Below are 16190 nucleotides of genomic sequence, written 5' to 3'. Positions count from 1 at the left end.
ATAGCCAAGACTTGGAAACAACCTAAGTGCTCATCTGTGGACAAATGGATAAAGAAGATGTGGTATATATGTACAATGGAATACTACTCAGCCATAAAAAAAGATGAAATCAGGCCATTTGTGACAACATGGATGAACCTTGAGGGTATTATGCTAAGTGAAATAAGTCAGATGGAGAAAGCTAAATACCGTATGATTTCACTCAAAATTGGAAGATAAAAATAACAACAACAACAAACAAACATATAGATATAGAGATTAGATTGGTGCTTACCAGAAGGCAAGAGGGGAGAGGGGAGGGTGAAAAGAGTAAAAGGGCACATTAGTGACTGATGGTAATTAGTCCTTGGGTAGTGAATACAATGTAGTCTCACAGAAATAGAAATATAATGATGTACACCTGAAATTTATATAATGTTATACACCAATGTTACCTCAATAAAAAATAAACATTAGAAAAAAGGAGAGAGAATCTTAAAAGCAGCAAGAGCAAAACAACTAGTTACATATAAGGGAACCCCTATAAGGCTATCAGCTAACTTTTCAGCAGAAACTTTACAGGCCAGAAGGGGGTGGCACAACATATTCAAAGTGCTGAAGGGAAAAGTCTTACAACCAAGAATATTCTATTGAAGGAGAGATAAAGAGTTTCCCAGACAAGCAAAAGCTAGAGGAGTTCACCACCACTAAACCGGCTTTATAAGAAATGTTAAAGGGACTGCCTTAAATGGGAAAAGACCGTAACTAGAAATATAAAAATTGTGAAAGAAAAAAATCTCACTGATAAAGGCAAATATATTGTAAAGTTAGTGGATCAACTCCCTATTTAGCTAGTATGAAGGTTAAAAGACAAAAGTAGTAAAATTATTCATATCTACAATAAGTAGTTAAGGGAAACACAAAACAAAAAGATGTGAAGTATGACACCAAAAACATAAAAAGTGGAGGGGTGGATAAAAATCCAGTGCTTTTAGAATGTGCTCAAACTTAAGTGACCATCAACTTAACAAAGACTGCTATAGACATAAGTTGTTATATAAGAACCTCGTGGTAACCATAAACCAAAAACCAATAATAGATAGAAAAAACAAACAGAAAGGAATACAAACATATTGCTAAAGAAAGTCATCCAATCACAAGGGAAGAAAGCAGGAGAAGAAGAAAGAAACAGAGAAAAACTACAAAAACAATCAGAAAATAATTAATAAAATGGCAGTAAGTACATACCTATCAATAATCACTTTAAATGTGAATGGTCTAAACGCTCCAATCAAAAGACATAGGGTGGCTGAATGGATAAAAAAACAAGACTCATATACATGCTGCCTACAAGAGGCTCACTTCAGATCAAAGATACACACAGACTGAAAGGGAGGGGATGAAAAAAGATATTCCATGCAAATGGAAACGAAAAGAACACTGGGTTAGCAATACTTATAGCAGACAAAATACACTTTACAACAAAGACAGTAACAAGAGACAAAGAAGGGCATTACATAATGATAAAGGGATCAACCCAACAGGAGGATATAACACTTGTAAATATATTTGCAGCCAATATAGGAATGTCTAAATACATAAAGACATAAAAGGAGAAATTGACAGTAATATGATAATAGTAGGGGACTTTAGCACCCCATTTACATCATTAAATAGATCATCCAGACAGGAAATCAATAGGGAAGCATTGGCCTTAAAGGACATATTAGACCAGATGGACTTAATAGATATATACAGAACAGCATTCCATCCCCAACAGCAGAATACACATTCTTTTCAAGTGGACACGGAACATTTTCCAGGATAGATCACATTAGGCCACAAAGCATGTCTCAACAAATTTAAAAAGACTGAAATCATATCAAGCATCTTTTCCAACCACAGTGGTATGAGACTAGAAATCAACTACAAGAAGAAAACTGGAAAAAACACAAACACATGGAGACTAAAAGACATGCTACTCAATAAGCAACAGGTTATTGAATGAGTCAAAGAGGAACTAAAAAAATACTTTGAGAAAAATGATGATGGAAACTCAATGTTCCAAAATCTATGGAATGTGACAAAAGCACTTCTAAAAGGGAAGCTTATAGTGGTACAAGCTTACCTCAAGAAACAAGAAAAATCTTAAATAAACAATCTAACTTTATACCTAAAGGAACTAGAGAAAGAAGAACAAACAAAACCCAACGTCAGTAGAAGGAAGGAAACAACAAAGATCAGAGTGGAAATAAATGAAATAGAGACCAAAAAAACATAGAAAAGATTGATGAAACTAAGAGCTGGTTCTTTGAAAAGATGAACAAAATTAATAAACATTTTGCCAGACTCAAGAAAAAAAAAAAAGAGAGAAGACCTAAAAAATAAAGTCAGAAATGAAAGAGGAGAAGTTACAACCCACACCACATAAATACAAAGGATCATAAGAGATTACTACAAACAATTATATGCCAACAAATTGGACAATCTAGAAGAAATGGATAAATTCCTAGAAACATACACTCTTCTAAGACTGAATCAGGAAGAAATAGAAAAACTGAACAGACCTATCACTAGTGATGAAATTGAAACAGTAATCAAAAAACTCCTAACAAACAAAAGTCCAAGACCAGATGGCTTGACAGGTGACGTCTACAAAACATTTAAAGAAGAATTAATACCTATCCTCCTCAAACTCTTCCAAAAATTTGAAGAGGAAAGGATGCTTCCAAACTCATTCTATAAGGCCAGCATTACCCTGATACTAAAACCAGATAAAGACACTACAATAAAAGATAATTACAGGCTAATATCCCTGATGAACATAAATGCAAAAATTCTCAGCAAAATATTAGCAAACCAAATTCAACAATGCATTAAAAGGATCATACACCATGATCAAATGGGATTTATCTCAGGGATGCAGGGATGGTTCAGTATTGACAAATCAATCAATGTGATACACGAAGTTAAAGAATAAAAGTTAACAAAATGAAGAATAAAAATCATATGATCATCTCAGTAGATGCATAAAAAGCTTTCGACAGACTTTAACATCCATTTACGATAAAAACTCTCAGCAGAGTGGGTATGGAAGGAACATACCTCCATACACTAAAGCTAATATATGACAAACTCACTGCTAACATCATACTCATTGGTGGAAAGCTGAAAGCATTTCCTCTAAGATCAAGAACAAGACAAAGATGCTCACTCTCATCACTTTAATTCAACATAGTATTAGAAATCCTAGCCACAGCAATCAGACAAGAAAAAGAAATAAAAGGCATCCAAATTGGAAAGGAAGAAGTAAAACGGTCACTGTTTGCAGATAACATGATACTATATACAGAAAACTCTAAAGGCCCCACCAAAAAACTATTAAAAAACTACTAATAAATGAATTCAATAAAGTTGCAGGATACGAAATTAATATAGAGAAGTCTCTTTCATTTCTATACACTAAGAACAAACTATCAGAAAAAGAAATTCAGAAAACAATCCCATTTACAATTGCATCAAAAAGAATAAAATATCTAGGAATAAATCTAACTGAAGAGGTGACAGACCTGTATTTTGAAAACTGTAAGACATTGGTAAAAGAAACTGAAGAAGACACAAATAAATGGAAATATGTATTGTGTTCATGGATTGGAAAAATTAATATTGCTAAAATGTTCATACTATCCAAAGCAATCTCCAGATTCAATGTAATCCCTATCAAAATAACAATGGCATTTTTCATAGACCCACAACAAGAAATCCTAATATTTGTATAGAACCATAAAAGATCCCAAATAACCAAAGCAATGGACATTAAAATTGCCTACACTCTCATAATCCAGACATTTCCACTCAATATTTTAGTGCACATACTTCTTGATTTTACTTATGTCTATTTTAACATGGTTGAAATCATTCTGTTGTTTGATATGTTGTTACCTTCTCTTTCCTCTTTAAAATGATTGATGGCTGCTATCGCTACCGTAGAAGTGACCCAGAGGGAACAAGGGAGGGAGGTATCATTTTCTACTTTATAGTAAGGACTAAGGATGTCCTACCAGGAGGTAATCCTTTGAGTATATTCTGAACATCTTTATTGCTGTAAACAACAATCACAAGCATTACTGTTCACAGTTTATAGTCATGGCCCTGTGACTGCCCTCAAGTAGCTTACCATCTAGTTAGGATAACACAGTGTCTCTTTTTGGCCCTCCAGCCTTCAGCCATGCCTCCTCCCCCTTCATAATGGTTCCTTGCTCACCCTTTTGGTGAGTTCTCATTCTGTATAGTTTGGGTGAGAAATAATTCTTGCCTCTTCCCACCTTATTGCCTACAATAAGGTAGCCAGATCCTTACATAATTTAGACCTGGCTCAGAAGACTCTTTTCTGGAACTTTCATTCTTGAGCAAGTAGCCAAGGACAGAGGTGCCGTTGGTGGTCATTCATCCCACACAGCAATACCAGCTTGTGGACCAAACTCCTACTGAGAGACCATTGCTGGGCTTCTTGGGATCCAACTTTTCAAGGCAATTGGTTTCTGCCCATTTCAATACCTAGTCTTCCAGGTTCCCAGTGATCCCATGAGCCCCTATTTCCTTCTGGTCAAGTATCTTTTTACTTAAGCTAACTTGCAAACAAACACCCAGTCTGAAACACTGCAGGTAAGTAACAAAATGAGATCAGTCCTGAGGGACAAGAAAGCAATACTATCAGTCAGAGTAAGATGGATGGAGAGATGTGGGGAGGCCCGAATGAGTCTGTGGAAGCCTGGGGCGTAACAGGCGCTGAGGGGGTTTGCGGTAGCCAGATCAAAGCCTTAGGCTGCTTTGAACTCTGTTATCAATAGACTGGGAATGAACTTGCTTTTCAAAAGCTTTTGTATGGCTATTCCTCCCCAACGAGAAAGGAAAAAATTATGACCAGTAAAAAGATAAATTTTATTTACAATTTTTTTCTACATTGAAAATGATAAAACATTGCTGAGAGAAACTATAGAGCTAAACAGTGGAGACATCTATCAAGTCTCAGTACTGTCATTATGTCAGTTCTATCCCCAAATGATGTATAGCTTTAATGAAGTTCCAATTAGATGCCAGTAGGGAATGTGTGGGTATGTGTGTGACAGAGACAGAGAAACAGAGAGACAGAGAGGGAGAATTGGCAAGCTAATTGTAAAATTTGTATGGCAATGGAAAAGATCTAGAATAGCCAGGATAACCTTGAAGGATAACATCAGAAGATTTATACTAGCAGATATTAAGATTTATTATAAAGCTACAGTAGTCAAGCCAGCATGATATTGGCACAAAGACATTCAAATAGATCCATGGAACAGAATTTAGGGCCCAGAAACAGACCCACATATATACATTTACTTTATGACAAAGGCACTCCTGCAACTCAGTGAGGGAAAGAATGGTCCTTTTAATAACCAGTCCTGGATCAATTGTGTATCTGTATGGGAAGAATGAACTTTGACCCTACTTAACACAAATTAATTCAAAATGGATTACAGATCTTAACGTGAAAGGTAAAACAACAAAGTTTCTAGAAGAAGACATAGGAGACTATTTTCCTGACTTAGGTGTCATGAAGTCAAAGATTTCCTAAGTAGGCACAAAAGGCACTGACCATTAAAAATAAGGTTGATCCATTGGACTACATTAAACTTAAGAACCTTGGCTTCATCAAAAGATAACATTGAGTGAAGAGGCAAACCACAGACCAATGGACGCTCACAATACATATATCTGACAAAGTGTTAGTGTCCAGAGTATGTAGAGTGCCTACAAATAAAAAAAAAAAGATAATTCAGCTTTTTAAATGAGCAAAAGACTGAAGCAGGCACTTTGCAAAAGAAGATGTTCAAAGAGCCAGTAAGCACATAACAGTTACTTAACGTCAGTACTACATCAGGAGATGCTAATTAAAATCACTATGAAATGCTATTATACACCCACCAGAATGACTAAAATGAAAAGGCCAACAAGGCAAAGTATTGATAAAGTTATTGAGCAATTAATACACTCATCCTGTGCTAGTGGGAGTGTAAATTACTACAACCATTTTGGAAAACTGTTGGGCAATCTTTACTATAGCTAAACGAGGCTTACCCTGGGCCCCAGCAATCCTGCTGCTAGGTGTACAGTCAAGAGAAATGAGCTTGCCCACCAAAAGACATGGACAAGAATTTCCACAGCAGATTAATTCAAAGTGGCCAAAAATTGGAAACAACTCAAATGTCCATCAACAGTGGAATGGACAAATTATGGAATATTTATAAAATGGAAAACACACAGTAATACAAAATAAGTATTGTTACACACAGCAAGAAAGAACCTCACAGACATGTGAGACAAGCAAAAGGAGCCACACACTAAAGGGTACACATTGTATGATTCCATTCATATGAATTTCAGGAACAGGCAAAACTGATCCACAGTGACAGAAGTCATTAAAGTCATTTTATCTGTGGTGGCAGTTGGTATTAACAGGGAAGGAGCATTAGGGAGCATCAGAGAGCTTCTGGGATGTTGAAAATATTTTCTATCTTGAACTGGGAGTTGGGATATATGCATATCCTTGTGTGCGTGTTACGCAAAAGTTCCCTGGGTTATACACTGTGTTAAAATGTATACAATGGGCTAAAATCTGTGCTTCTCCCTGTATATATATGATGTTTCAATAAAAAATAAACTCTTTGAGAGAGGAATCTATTGCACCCCAAAGAATAATTGTAGTCCTTCTAGATAAACAGGAAGAAAAAATGGAAAACTTTTCTGGGAAAAATGTGGTGGACCCAGGAACCACAAAAAATTCATTTTTAACTTCATACATGCAACTTGTTGCTGGTAAACTTCCACGCAAGTACAGCCCCAGAATTTGCAGAGAACTTTTATAATCTACCCGTTGGTGGGTACAAAACAGTTCAATAGTGAGAACAAACTTAGTCTCAAGGGAAAATGAATTTCTACAGGGAAAACTTTGTGGGGAAAGAAAGGAAATGGCCAGACTTCAACAGAGTTTTTGAACTGGGGTGGGGGTTACCTGGTCGAGGAGGAGGAAATCTTCCAGGATCCTCCATCCTTTCTAAAATCTGAGCTCCCCGACCCTCCTCTGCTGGAGCCTGGAGGCATCAAGGGATGGGCATTCTGAGGGAGTCAGGTGCAAGAGGCCCTCATCTTGCAGTAACAGACTCATTCAAGCTACAGAAAGAAGAGAAACAAATGTTAAGAAAATAAAAGTCAAGTTGTTGAATTCTGTGAATCGTTGGGAGAAACGGTTTATTGCTCTCTGCAGTAAGCAGGTCAGCCAGGATGCCAGGATATGATTATGGAGTATGTGGCAGTAGGGATAAAGTTCCTAACAGGAAAGAGGAAGAAGACCCAGTTTAGAGCCAAGACAGGGCTCTCCTCTGGCCACCTCTGGCTGAAGTCCTCAAAATGTCCTGGTGGAGTGGGATTGGGAATTATTGTCACCATCATTATCATTGTCATCAATACCTAACTAAGTGTTTTACATACACTTCTCGTTTAATCCACAGTAGTCCTACGCGTATGAAGTAGTACCATTCTTATCCCTATTTTACATATGAGGAAACTGAGGCTTAAGAAGGTGAAGCAACTTGTTCAAGATCAACTCAGTTCGTTAATACCAGAACAACTCCCTAGTTATACCTGTCTGATCTGTTGCCACACCTGACTTGCAGGAGTTGGTCCAGCCCAGAGAGGGTGTGGATGTTGAGGCTATGGTCAGGCCAGGATCCTGGTACCAAGGCAGGAAGGTCACAGGGTCTGAGGGTGAGGGCAAGATCACATCTAGTACTTTAGGTGGCAACAGTCCTGGCTATGCAAGGTCTCTTGGCTGGTAGTGGCGGAGTTGCACTAGAGCTTCTCCATTGCAGTGTCAAGGGCTTTGATAAAAGAATGAAAATAAGTGGAGGCTTGGCATTGTAAGAGTGGATTTCAAATTGATTGCGTCTGTAGAGAGTACCCAGAGGGAAGCCTGGGCAAAGGGCACTTGGAGGGATGCAGAAAGAAAGTATCAAGGACCAGGAAGTCACCCTGCTAGGAGGGGAAACTTCCCAACAGATGCCAACTCAATTTAGCAGATCACACTTAAAATATCAAACGGGCCTGATGAGATGATTTTGCGCTTATGATGACAGGAAGAGATGGCTCAGAATCAAAGACTGCAGTTCCAGGAGAAAAGGCATTGTGTCGATGCAAATAATCCATAACCAACCTATAAATCAAAATTGGGGTGAGTTGATTATGAGCCAGAGTGAGGATTATAAGCCAGGAAGGCCTTAGAAGTTGTTCCGGAGAAGCATGGGTTTCAGTACAGTCTTATATCTTTTTAGAACAAAGAAGATACATTAAACACATCCAGGATACATTTTCAAAGAGGTATTCAGTTGCAAATTAGCAAGTCAACATGACTTGGTGCCAGGAAAAGGACTAATCAGGGCATTATCAATAGGGCGTTACCAATAGGGTGTAGGAGGGGAAGTATGCATTCTCTTTTTTTTGAGGAAGATTAGCCCTGAGCTAACATCTGCTGCCAAGCCTCCTCTTTTTGCTGAGGAAGACTGGTCCTGAGCTAACATCCTTGCCCATCTTCCTCCCCTTTATATGTGGGACGCCTGCCACAGCATGGCTTGCCAAGCAGTGCCATGTCCACGCTTGGATCCGAACCAAGCCGCCAAAGTGGAATATGCGAACTTAACCGCTGCACCACCTGGCCGGCCCTCTGGAAGTATGCATTCTTATCTTAAGAGAATACATTCTTTACTTTAATGGCTAAGCAATGTACAATGTATGCTTGACAGGCCGTTTAAGTCAGTCTTTTTTGTTCAAGCTGAATCAGTTTTGAACTCAGATAGTTACCCGATATACCTCAATATGTGAAAATCTCTTGTCAATTGTTATCTAAGAGAAAGGCTGAGGAGGAAGAGGGAAGACAAGACCAGGTCCTCAAAATAAATGGACCAATTGCACACCCTCGGCCTCTCTGACTCTGCCTTTAGTCTGGAAATCCAGGGAATCCCTGCCTTGTGGCTCTCTGGAGCAGTCTCCAAACCTTCGCTCCAAACTCTGCATGTGCCAGTGTGGAACGCAGCCTGTGGAAGTGACATGGAAAAAACCAAAACATGGATTTATGGTGGTTACCACGTCAACCAAAGTGGTTTTCTTGAATATTTGCCAGCTGCCTGCATCAATCGCTCAGCTGCCGAATGAATGCAAAGCAGAATTACCTTTGTCTTCCATGTTGGGAATGGAAAACCAGATTCCAATATGAGAATAGTTTATTTTTTTAACATGTGTATCTTGTAGCAAAATTCATCTCTAACCTTGTACTAATTTGAACATAGGTAGAAGTCATGACTGTTACTGATAGAGTTTTTTAAAATTACATTCACTCCGCTAACTATGGCACTTCATAACTACTCTCATCTGAAGGCTCTGCTGGTGGGATTAAAGCCAGCCTGGACCAAAGCGAGTAGATACTGAAAGGTGTCACATTCCTGCCTTCACCCCCGCCCCCGACCTCTCCCTCCCTATCTAAGTCTCACTCTCTCCTCATGGCTCAGTTCCATGCCCACCCCCTCAGTGGTGCCTCCCCAGGATGAAAATTCAATGTAATTGACTCTGCCTTGAAGCCACAGACCCAGAAATGAAGGATGGGAGAGATGGTTGAAAAGAAGGCACCTGATGGATTTGGGGAAAGGCGTACTTTTCCGTTTGAAATTTTATTAAACAAAAAAAAGTTAACTACTATCACTTTGACAGCTTGGTGACATTCTGATTCTAAGCATAAAAGCAGGCACAGGCTCTACAAATCCCGTAACATTTCTGTTCTAGATGGTCGTCCTATTGATGTGGGGTCGGTGAGCCAAGGAGTCGAAAGAGATTTCTTGGACTCCCAAGATCTGGCAGTAGTGCTCTTTTATTTCAAGAATAGTATGGAATAGCATGGGGACAGGACCCATGGGCAGTCAGAGCTGCTGCTGAGTGGGGACAGGACCCATGGGCAGGCAGAGCTGGTGCCTGTATGTTGCTGCTGCCAACATGGGTGGAAAGTAAGGCTAAATTTAAGGCATAGGTATGTGAGCCATCTCTTTACAAGACAAAGGAAAGAACATGTAAAAAAGTTAAAATGGTATCAGTGCAGGTGGGGTCTGGCCATTGGGTGGTCCCACAACTTTTAGATAAGAATCAAATCGGATTAAGTAAAGGCCAGAAGCCACCACCCTAAATACTATCTTCAGCTAAAGACAGAGGAGGATGTTGGGGGGTCAGTTACTTGAGGTTGCCAGACAGTAACCAACTTAAGTTCTTGCCTTCCCCATTAAGAGTTTCCAGAGATAAGGCCATCCCCCTTTCCTTCACAAATGCAAATGTCTCTCATCAAAGGGCAAACAAATTCCACTCCTCTGGAGCCTGCTTCTCATCTGCAGTTTTAAAATTAACCAGCCTAAAATCCTCATCACTATGATACAGAACTTTCAAAGTCCTCCTAAAATGTGTGGATCCCTAAAAATATATTTGCTGATTTCTAGGGATCTGTGGCCTACAATTGGAAAAAAACTGCCCTGGATCACATTTTTCAAATCCCATTGGGATTAAGGATTACAGTAGAACTCAATAGTGTTTTAGGTGCCATTAGGTTTACATAAACAGTGTGAGTGGTGCCCCAGGAGCTCTGCGGTGCGGGGTCTCTGGATCTCCCCCATAACCCTGCTCCATGAGCTCCTTGGCAGAGTCGGATGTCTTCCTGTGGCGATGCTTCCATCACACAGGCACTTTCTTTATGTTTTCCTCTTTCTACAATTTCCACAGTGGTCAGATTGAAACAAAACTCCCATCTAATTTCACACAAGGAAGTAAAAACAAGCCAAGGCCACATCATTCTGATAAGAGCTAAGTTTGTCTCCCCTTCAAGCTTGAGAATCTTACTTGTGGTAACAAAAGCAATTTTATTTCCTCCAAGAAATTACATTTCTCAATTTCTTGCCTCTCTAGGAAAAAACCAACCAAAGGAAAAGGCACTTCTTCCTGCATTTATGGCAGGGTTTCTATGTCCAGTTTTAGCATATTTAGCATCCAGATTTAACTGCCCTCCCAGCAGAAGGCTCATGAATCAAAGGCCAGGGGAGAGATAAGAGAGAACCAGCCCTCCCCCTGACACGGCCGAGAGTAAACACTTCCGGGAATTCACCCACCCGCCAAGCAGTACACTCCGTCGTTGGAGAGCGGAGAGGAGGAGCGTCCTGAGAACGTGTTTGCTGGTGAACACAACGGTGACTCCATGAAAGCCTTGGTCAGACCCTGTAACCATGGCTGCCTATGCCATTAGTGCCGATACAACCATCTTTACTCTTCTGTGCATGTGTGCACATGTGCATGCACACACAATCACACACCCGCTTTCTAAGTCAGGTTTCACAAGATGAGATAAGACATCCTCTTTTCTAGGTCTTTCTTCAGTGACCTAGTTGATTGAGGTACTTGAGGGAATCATTACAGTGAACTAAATAGTGTTTTGGGTGCTGTTAACTAAGTCTGTGATCCTCTGTAATGTAATGAGACTGATGAGGATTTTAGGCTGGTTACTTTTAAAGCTGCAGATGAGAAGCATGCTCCAAGGAGCAGAGTTTGCTTGCCCTTTGTTGGGAGGCATTTACATTTGTGGGGGAAACCCCCATCTGTGGGGATGCCTCCCTCTCTGTGCCAGGAAGAAGGGAGATGACCTTGTCTCTAGAAACTCTTAATCAATGCCAAAGGCAAGGACTTAAGTTGGTTACTGTCTGGCAACCTCAAGTAACTGATTTAGGATGGTGGCTTCTGGCTTTACTTAATCCGATTTGATTCTTATCTAAAAGTTGTGGGACCACCCAATGGCCAGACCCCACCTGCACTGACACCATTTTAACTTTTTTACATGTTCTTTCCTTTGTCTTGTAAAGAGATGGCTCACATACCTATGCCTTGAATTTAGCCTTACTCTCCACCCATGTTTGCAGCAGTAGCAGAGGCAGCAGTAGCAGCTCCTCCTGCCCGTGGGCCCTGTCCCCATGCAGCAGCCTGACTGCCCATGGGTCCTGTCCCCACGCTATTCCACACTATTCTCTAAATAAAAGAGCACTACTGCCAGATCTTGAGAGTCCAAGAAATCTTTCTTTCGACTCCTCGGCTCACCGACCCCGCATCAAGACTATGGTAGGCTCTCTACAAGAAGTGTTCTAGAAACATCAAAAAAACTAACAACCCAGTTAAAAAATGGGCAAAAGATCTGAACAGACATTTCTCCAAAAAGATATACAGATGGCCAATAGGCACAGGAAAAGGTGTTCAACATCATTAGCTATGAGGGAAATGCAAATCAAATCTACAATGAGCTATCGCCTCACTCAGGTCAGAATGGCTATAATTAACAAGACAGGAAACAAGTGTTGGAGACGATGTGGCAAGAAGGGAACCCTCATACACTGCTGGTGAGAGTGCAAACTGGTGTAGCCACTATGGAAACAGCATGGACATTCCTCAAAAAATTAAGAACAGAACTACCACATGACCCAGCTATCCCACTGATGAGGATTATTTTAGGTTGGTTAATTTTAAAACTGCAGATGAGAGGCAGGCTCTGAGGACTGGAATTTGCTTGCCCTTTGAGAGACATTTGCATTTGTGAAAGGAGGGAGATGACCTTGTCTCTAGAAACTCTTAATGGGGAAGGCAAGAACTTAAGTTGGTTACTGTCTGGCCAATCTCATGTAACTGATTTAGGGTGGTGGCTTCTGACCTTTACTTAATCCGATTTGATTCTTATCTAAAAGTCATGGGATCACCCAATAACCAGACCCCACCTGCACTGATACCATTTTAACTTTTTTTCCTATTCTTTCCTTTGTCTTGTAAAGAGATAACTCACATACCTCTGCCTTAACATTAGCCCTACCCTCAGCTCATTTTTGCAGCAGCAGCTCTGACTGCCCATGGGTCCTGTCCCCATGCTATTCCACACTGTTCTCGAAATAAAAGAGCACTATTGCCAGATCTTGAGAGTCCAAGAAATCTTTCTTTCAACTCCTTGGCTCACCGACCCCGCATCACCACCACTGGGTATTTATCTAAAGAATATGAAAACACGAATGCGTAAAGATACACGCACCCCTATGTTCATGGCAGCATTAGTAACAATAGCCAAAACTTGGAAGCAACCTAGGTGCCCATCAAGGGATGAATGGGTAAAGAAGATGTGGTATTTATACACGATGGAATACTACTCAGCCATAAGAGACTATGAAAGCTGGGCATTTGTGATAACATGGATGGACCTTGAGGGTATTATGCTAAGTGAAATGAGTCAGAGGGAGAAAGTCAAATACTGTATGATCTTCCTCCTAAGTAGAAGACAAAAACAATGACAAACAAACACGTAGAAACAGAGATTGGATTGGTGGTTACCAGAGGGGAAGGGGGGCGGGGAGGAGGGCGAAAGGGGTGATTCGGCTCACGTGTGTGTGGTGATGGATTGTAATTAGTCTTTGGGTGGCGAACATGACGTAATCTACACAGAAATCGAAATATAATGATGTACACCTGAATTTATATAATGTTATAAACCAATGTTACTGCAATGAAAAAAACAAAAACAAACAAACAAACAAACAAAAAAGTTCTACAATAAGTAAGTCTCATGGACAGTAACAGAAATCAAATCAGTGGCAACTTGTGAGAGGGGTGGGGATCGATTACAAAGAGGCACAGGGAACTTTCTGGATGGAAATGGTTGTGTATATGTCAAAATTCACCGAACTAAAATGTGTGCATATATATTGTATTTAAATTATGCTTCAATAAAGTTGATTTCAAAAAAGAAAGCGTTCTGGGCCCTCATCACACTTAATGAGAAACAGCAAGTCACTCCTTGGGACATGCTGGTTCTTCAACATAAATGTACAAACACACCACGACGGTGAGTGGGGGCAGCTGCGTCTGGGGTCATAATCTCAGAGCCAGGGAGATGACAACACAACAAGAAAACTGACTCCTTGCTGGGAAGGGAGAAGTTCCACGCAGGTACCTTCATATATGTTCCAGGCCCAACTTAGGGAAAGAAAGAACTAGATGCATCTCCGCCTTGAAAAATCAGGTAGTGGGAATGTCCAGTTCAAGTTAAAAAGGTGGCAGGACAGAAGCCTCGGGAAGGAAATGGTTGTGTAGGAGAACAGTTTGGTCACTCTGCAATCATTGCAGAAAAAGAGTGCGAGTATTATTATTCCATCATTATTTTAAATTCTGGTGATAGGAAGTAGAAAAAAATGTCACAATTTGGGAAGTGGTTATGAAAGTAGAGAATCTGGGTTCAAAAAGAAGAAAATCAGTATTTCTACTTTTATATGCCCCCAAATTGAACGTCAATTAGGTGACCAAATGGTCTACACACTAATAAACAGCCTTAGGCTCTATAGTTTTGATTTTTAAAATAGATTTTCAGTCTATAGTAAGTGCCTTTGGAGAGATTGTAAATTCAAGAACAGATTGTGGAATAAGGGCTCACATAATAGTCAATATTTTCAGTGTTTACTTTTCTCATCATAAAACTCATATGCAAGAAAATGGATAACGGGAAAGATTAAGAACACAGGGCCAGTCCTTTGCACTCATCCTCTCCTCCCCAGCTGACCTGGCTGGGCCCTACAGAGTTGCACCAGGATTTCAGCGATCTGTAGAGCACACAGGTGCTGAACCCAGGGGCCCCAAACCAAGAGGTCTGGTGGACTTTGTGGATGAGAGAGTGCCTCTGTCTCTGTCATCAGACCTGAGTCAGAGCCCTGCCCAGGCCTGCCCCTCTCCACAGCCAGGTGGGCCCCCAGATGGTAGCCGATGACTGTGGTTCCTCTGAACCACACGAAGAAAGACTTCATCGTAGAGGGATTTTGATCCCAAATTCAAATTGGGTGACTCCCTCCTCTTGCCTCCCTCTCTTGTATTCTTCTCTCTCTACCTCATTCATGTTTTAAATCATGCTAACTTGCTATGTTGAATGAAAGGGCTCTCTTATTCTTCTAACCCTCCTTGATATTCCTCCAAATGAGAGGTTACCTGGGACAGTGTGGTCAAGTGGTTAGAGCATAGGCAGTGAAGTCAGAAAGATCAGAAATTAAATCTGAAATTTGCTGTGTAAACTTGGGCAAATCTGTTAACCTCTCTGAGCCTCTGTTTCTTACCATTAACCCAGGGCTAATTATTGAGAGCTAATGTGTGTTCAGAGCTTACTTAGCACCTTGTCTGGCACATAATGGGCTTCAGTGAGTGGTGGTTATTAAAGCAAAACAGAAAACAATAAGCTGGTGGCTTGATATCTCAGAAGAGTTCAGCTTTGAGCTTAGACGGTGTTTCTCAGGTTTGACTGCACATTAGAATCATCAGGAGAGCTTTGAAAAATCCTGATGCCCAGGCTTCACCCTGGCCCCATTACATCAGAGTCTTTGGGGGTAGGACCCGGTTCCAGTCTTTTCTAAAGCTACCGAGGTGATTCCAGGGTGTGGACCAAGTGATGAAGCACTGGAAATGAAGCTGAGTGATAAACCCGCCCAGGGCACCCTCTCTGTTTGCTGCAGGATAGGTACTCAGAGAAGCCCCTCACCTCTGGGAATCCCCCGGAGGCCCATCACAGAGCCAAGAGGCCCAAACACCAAGCTGCTGGGAGCCAACTGACTCAGCCCTGCCTGGGGGCCCAGCGGCCTCTGCATGGTTTCCTGACACTGTGGACAAGTGAAAGTGGCTCAGTTTCCCTCTGCCGTGGCAGGGAACCGGCCCCTGCGCTTTCTGTGAAGGCCAAAGCTGCTTGTTTCCAGCAGAGAGCAAGCGGGCCCTGCTCCACTCACCTCGGGACGCCTCCCTGTGCCGATGTCTCTATTTTCAGACTGTCATGCTGCATTCATAAATAACCCCTGGGAAATACTGAGTAGGTCCCAGTGCTGTTTACCTTTCCGCTCAGGAAACAGAGAGGGAGTTCAACAGACCCAATATCCGCTAGTCCCCAAAGGCTAATTATACCGATGACACATATTAAAAAGAAAAGGAAAAAAACCACAACAGGCTGCACTCCATCCACCAGGGAGCCCAAGAGTGGGATTTTCCAGAGGCCACCGGCACCTGCCCTCTCTTGCTTTCTGATGGTGGGGATTTTGCTCCAG

The 16190-nt window shown here is 41.0% G+C and overlaps 1 long non-coding RNA gene across 1 annotated transcript in view; it reads right to left on the bottom strand.

Annotated features, from left to right (window-relative positions):
* Window positions 1-16190, bottom strand: part of LOC106848542 (uncharacterized) — a 75797-nt gene that overhangs the window by 44035 nt on the left and 15572 nt on the right. Inside the window, exon 2 of the long non-coding RNA XR_006525549.2 lies at window positions 7031-7188. This is a non-coding gene — a long non-coding RNA (uncharacterized lncRNA). The remainder of the gene's footprint in view (window positions 1-7030; window positions 7189-16190) is intronic.

Source organism: Equus asinus, chromosome 3 (genome assembly GCF_041296235.1).
Source record: "Equus asinus isolate D_3611 breed Donkey chromosome 3, EquAss-T2T_v2, whole genome shotgun sequence".
In the NCBI taxonomy this organism is placed as follows: Eukaryota; Metazoa; Chordata; class Mammalia; order Perissodactyla; family Equidae; genus Equus; species Equus asinus.
The sequence above is the reverse complement of the archived record's forward strand: the minus strand, read 5'-3'. Positions and strand labels throughout refer to the sequence as shown.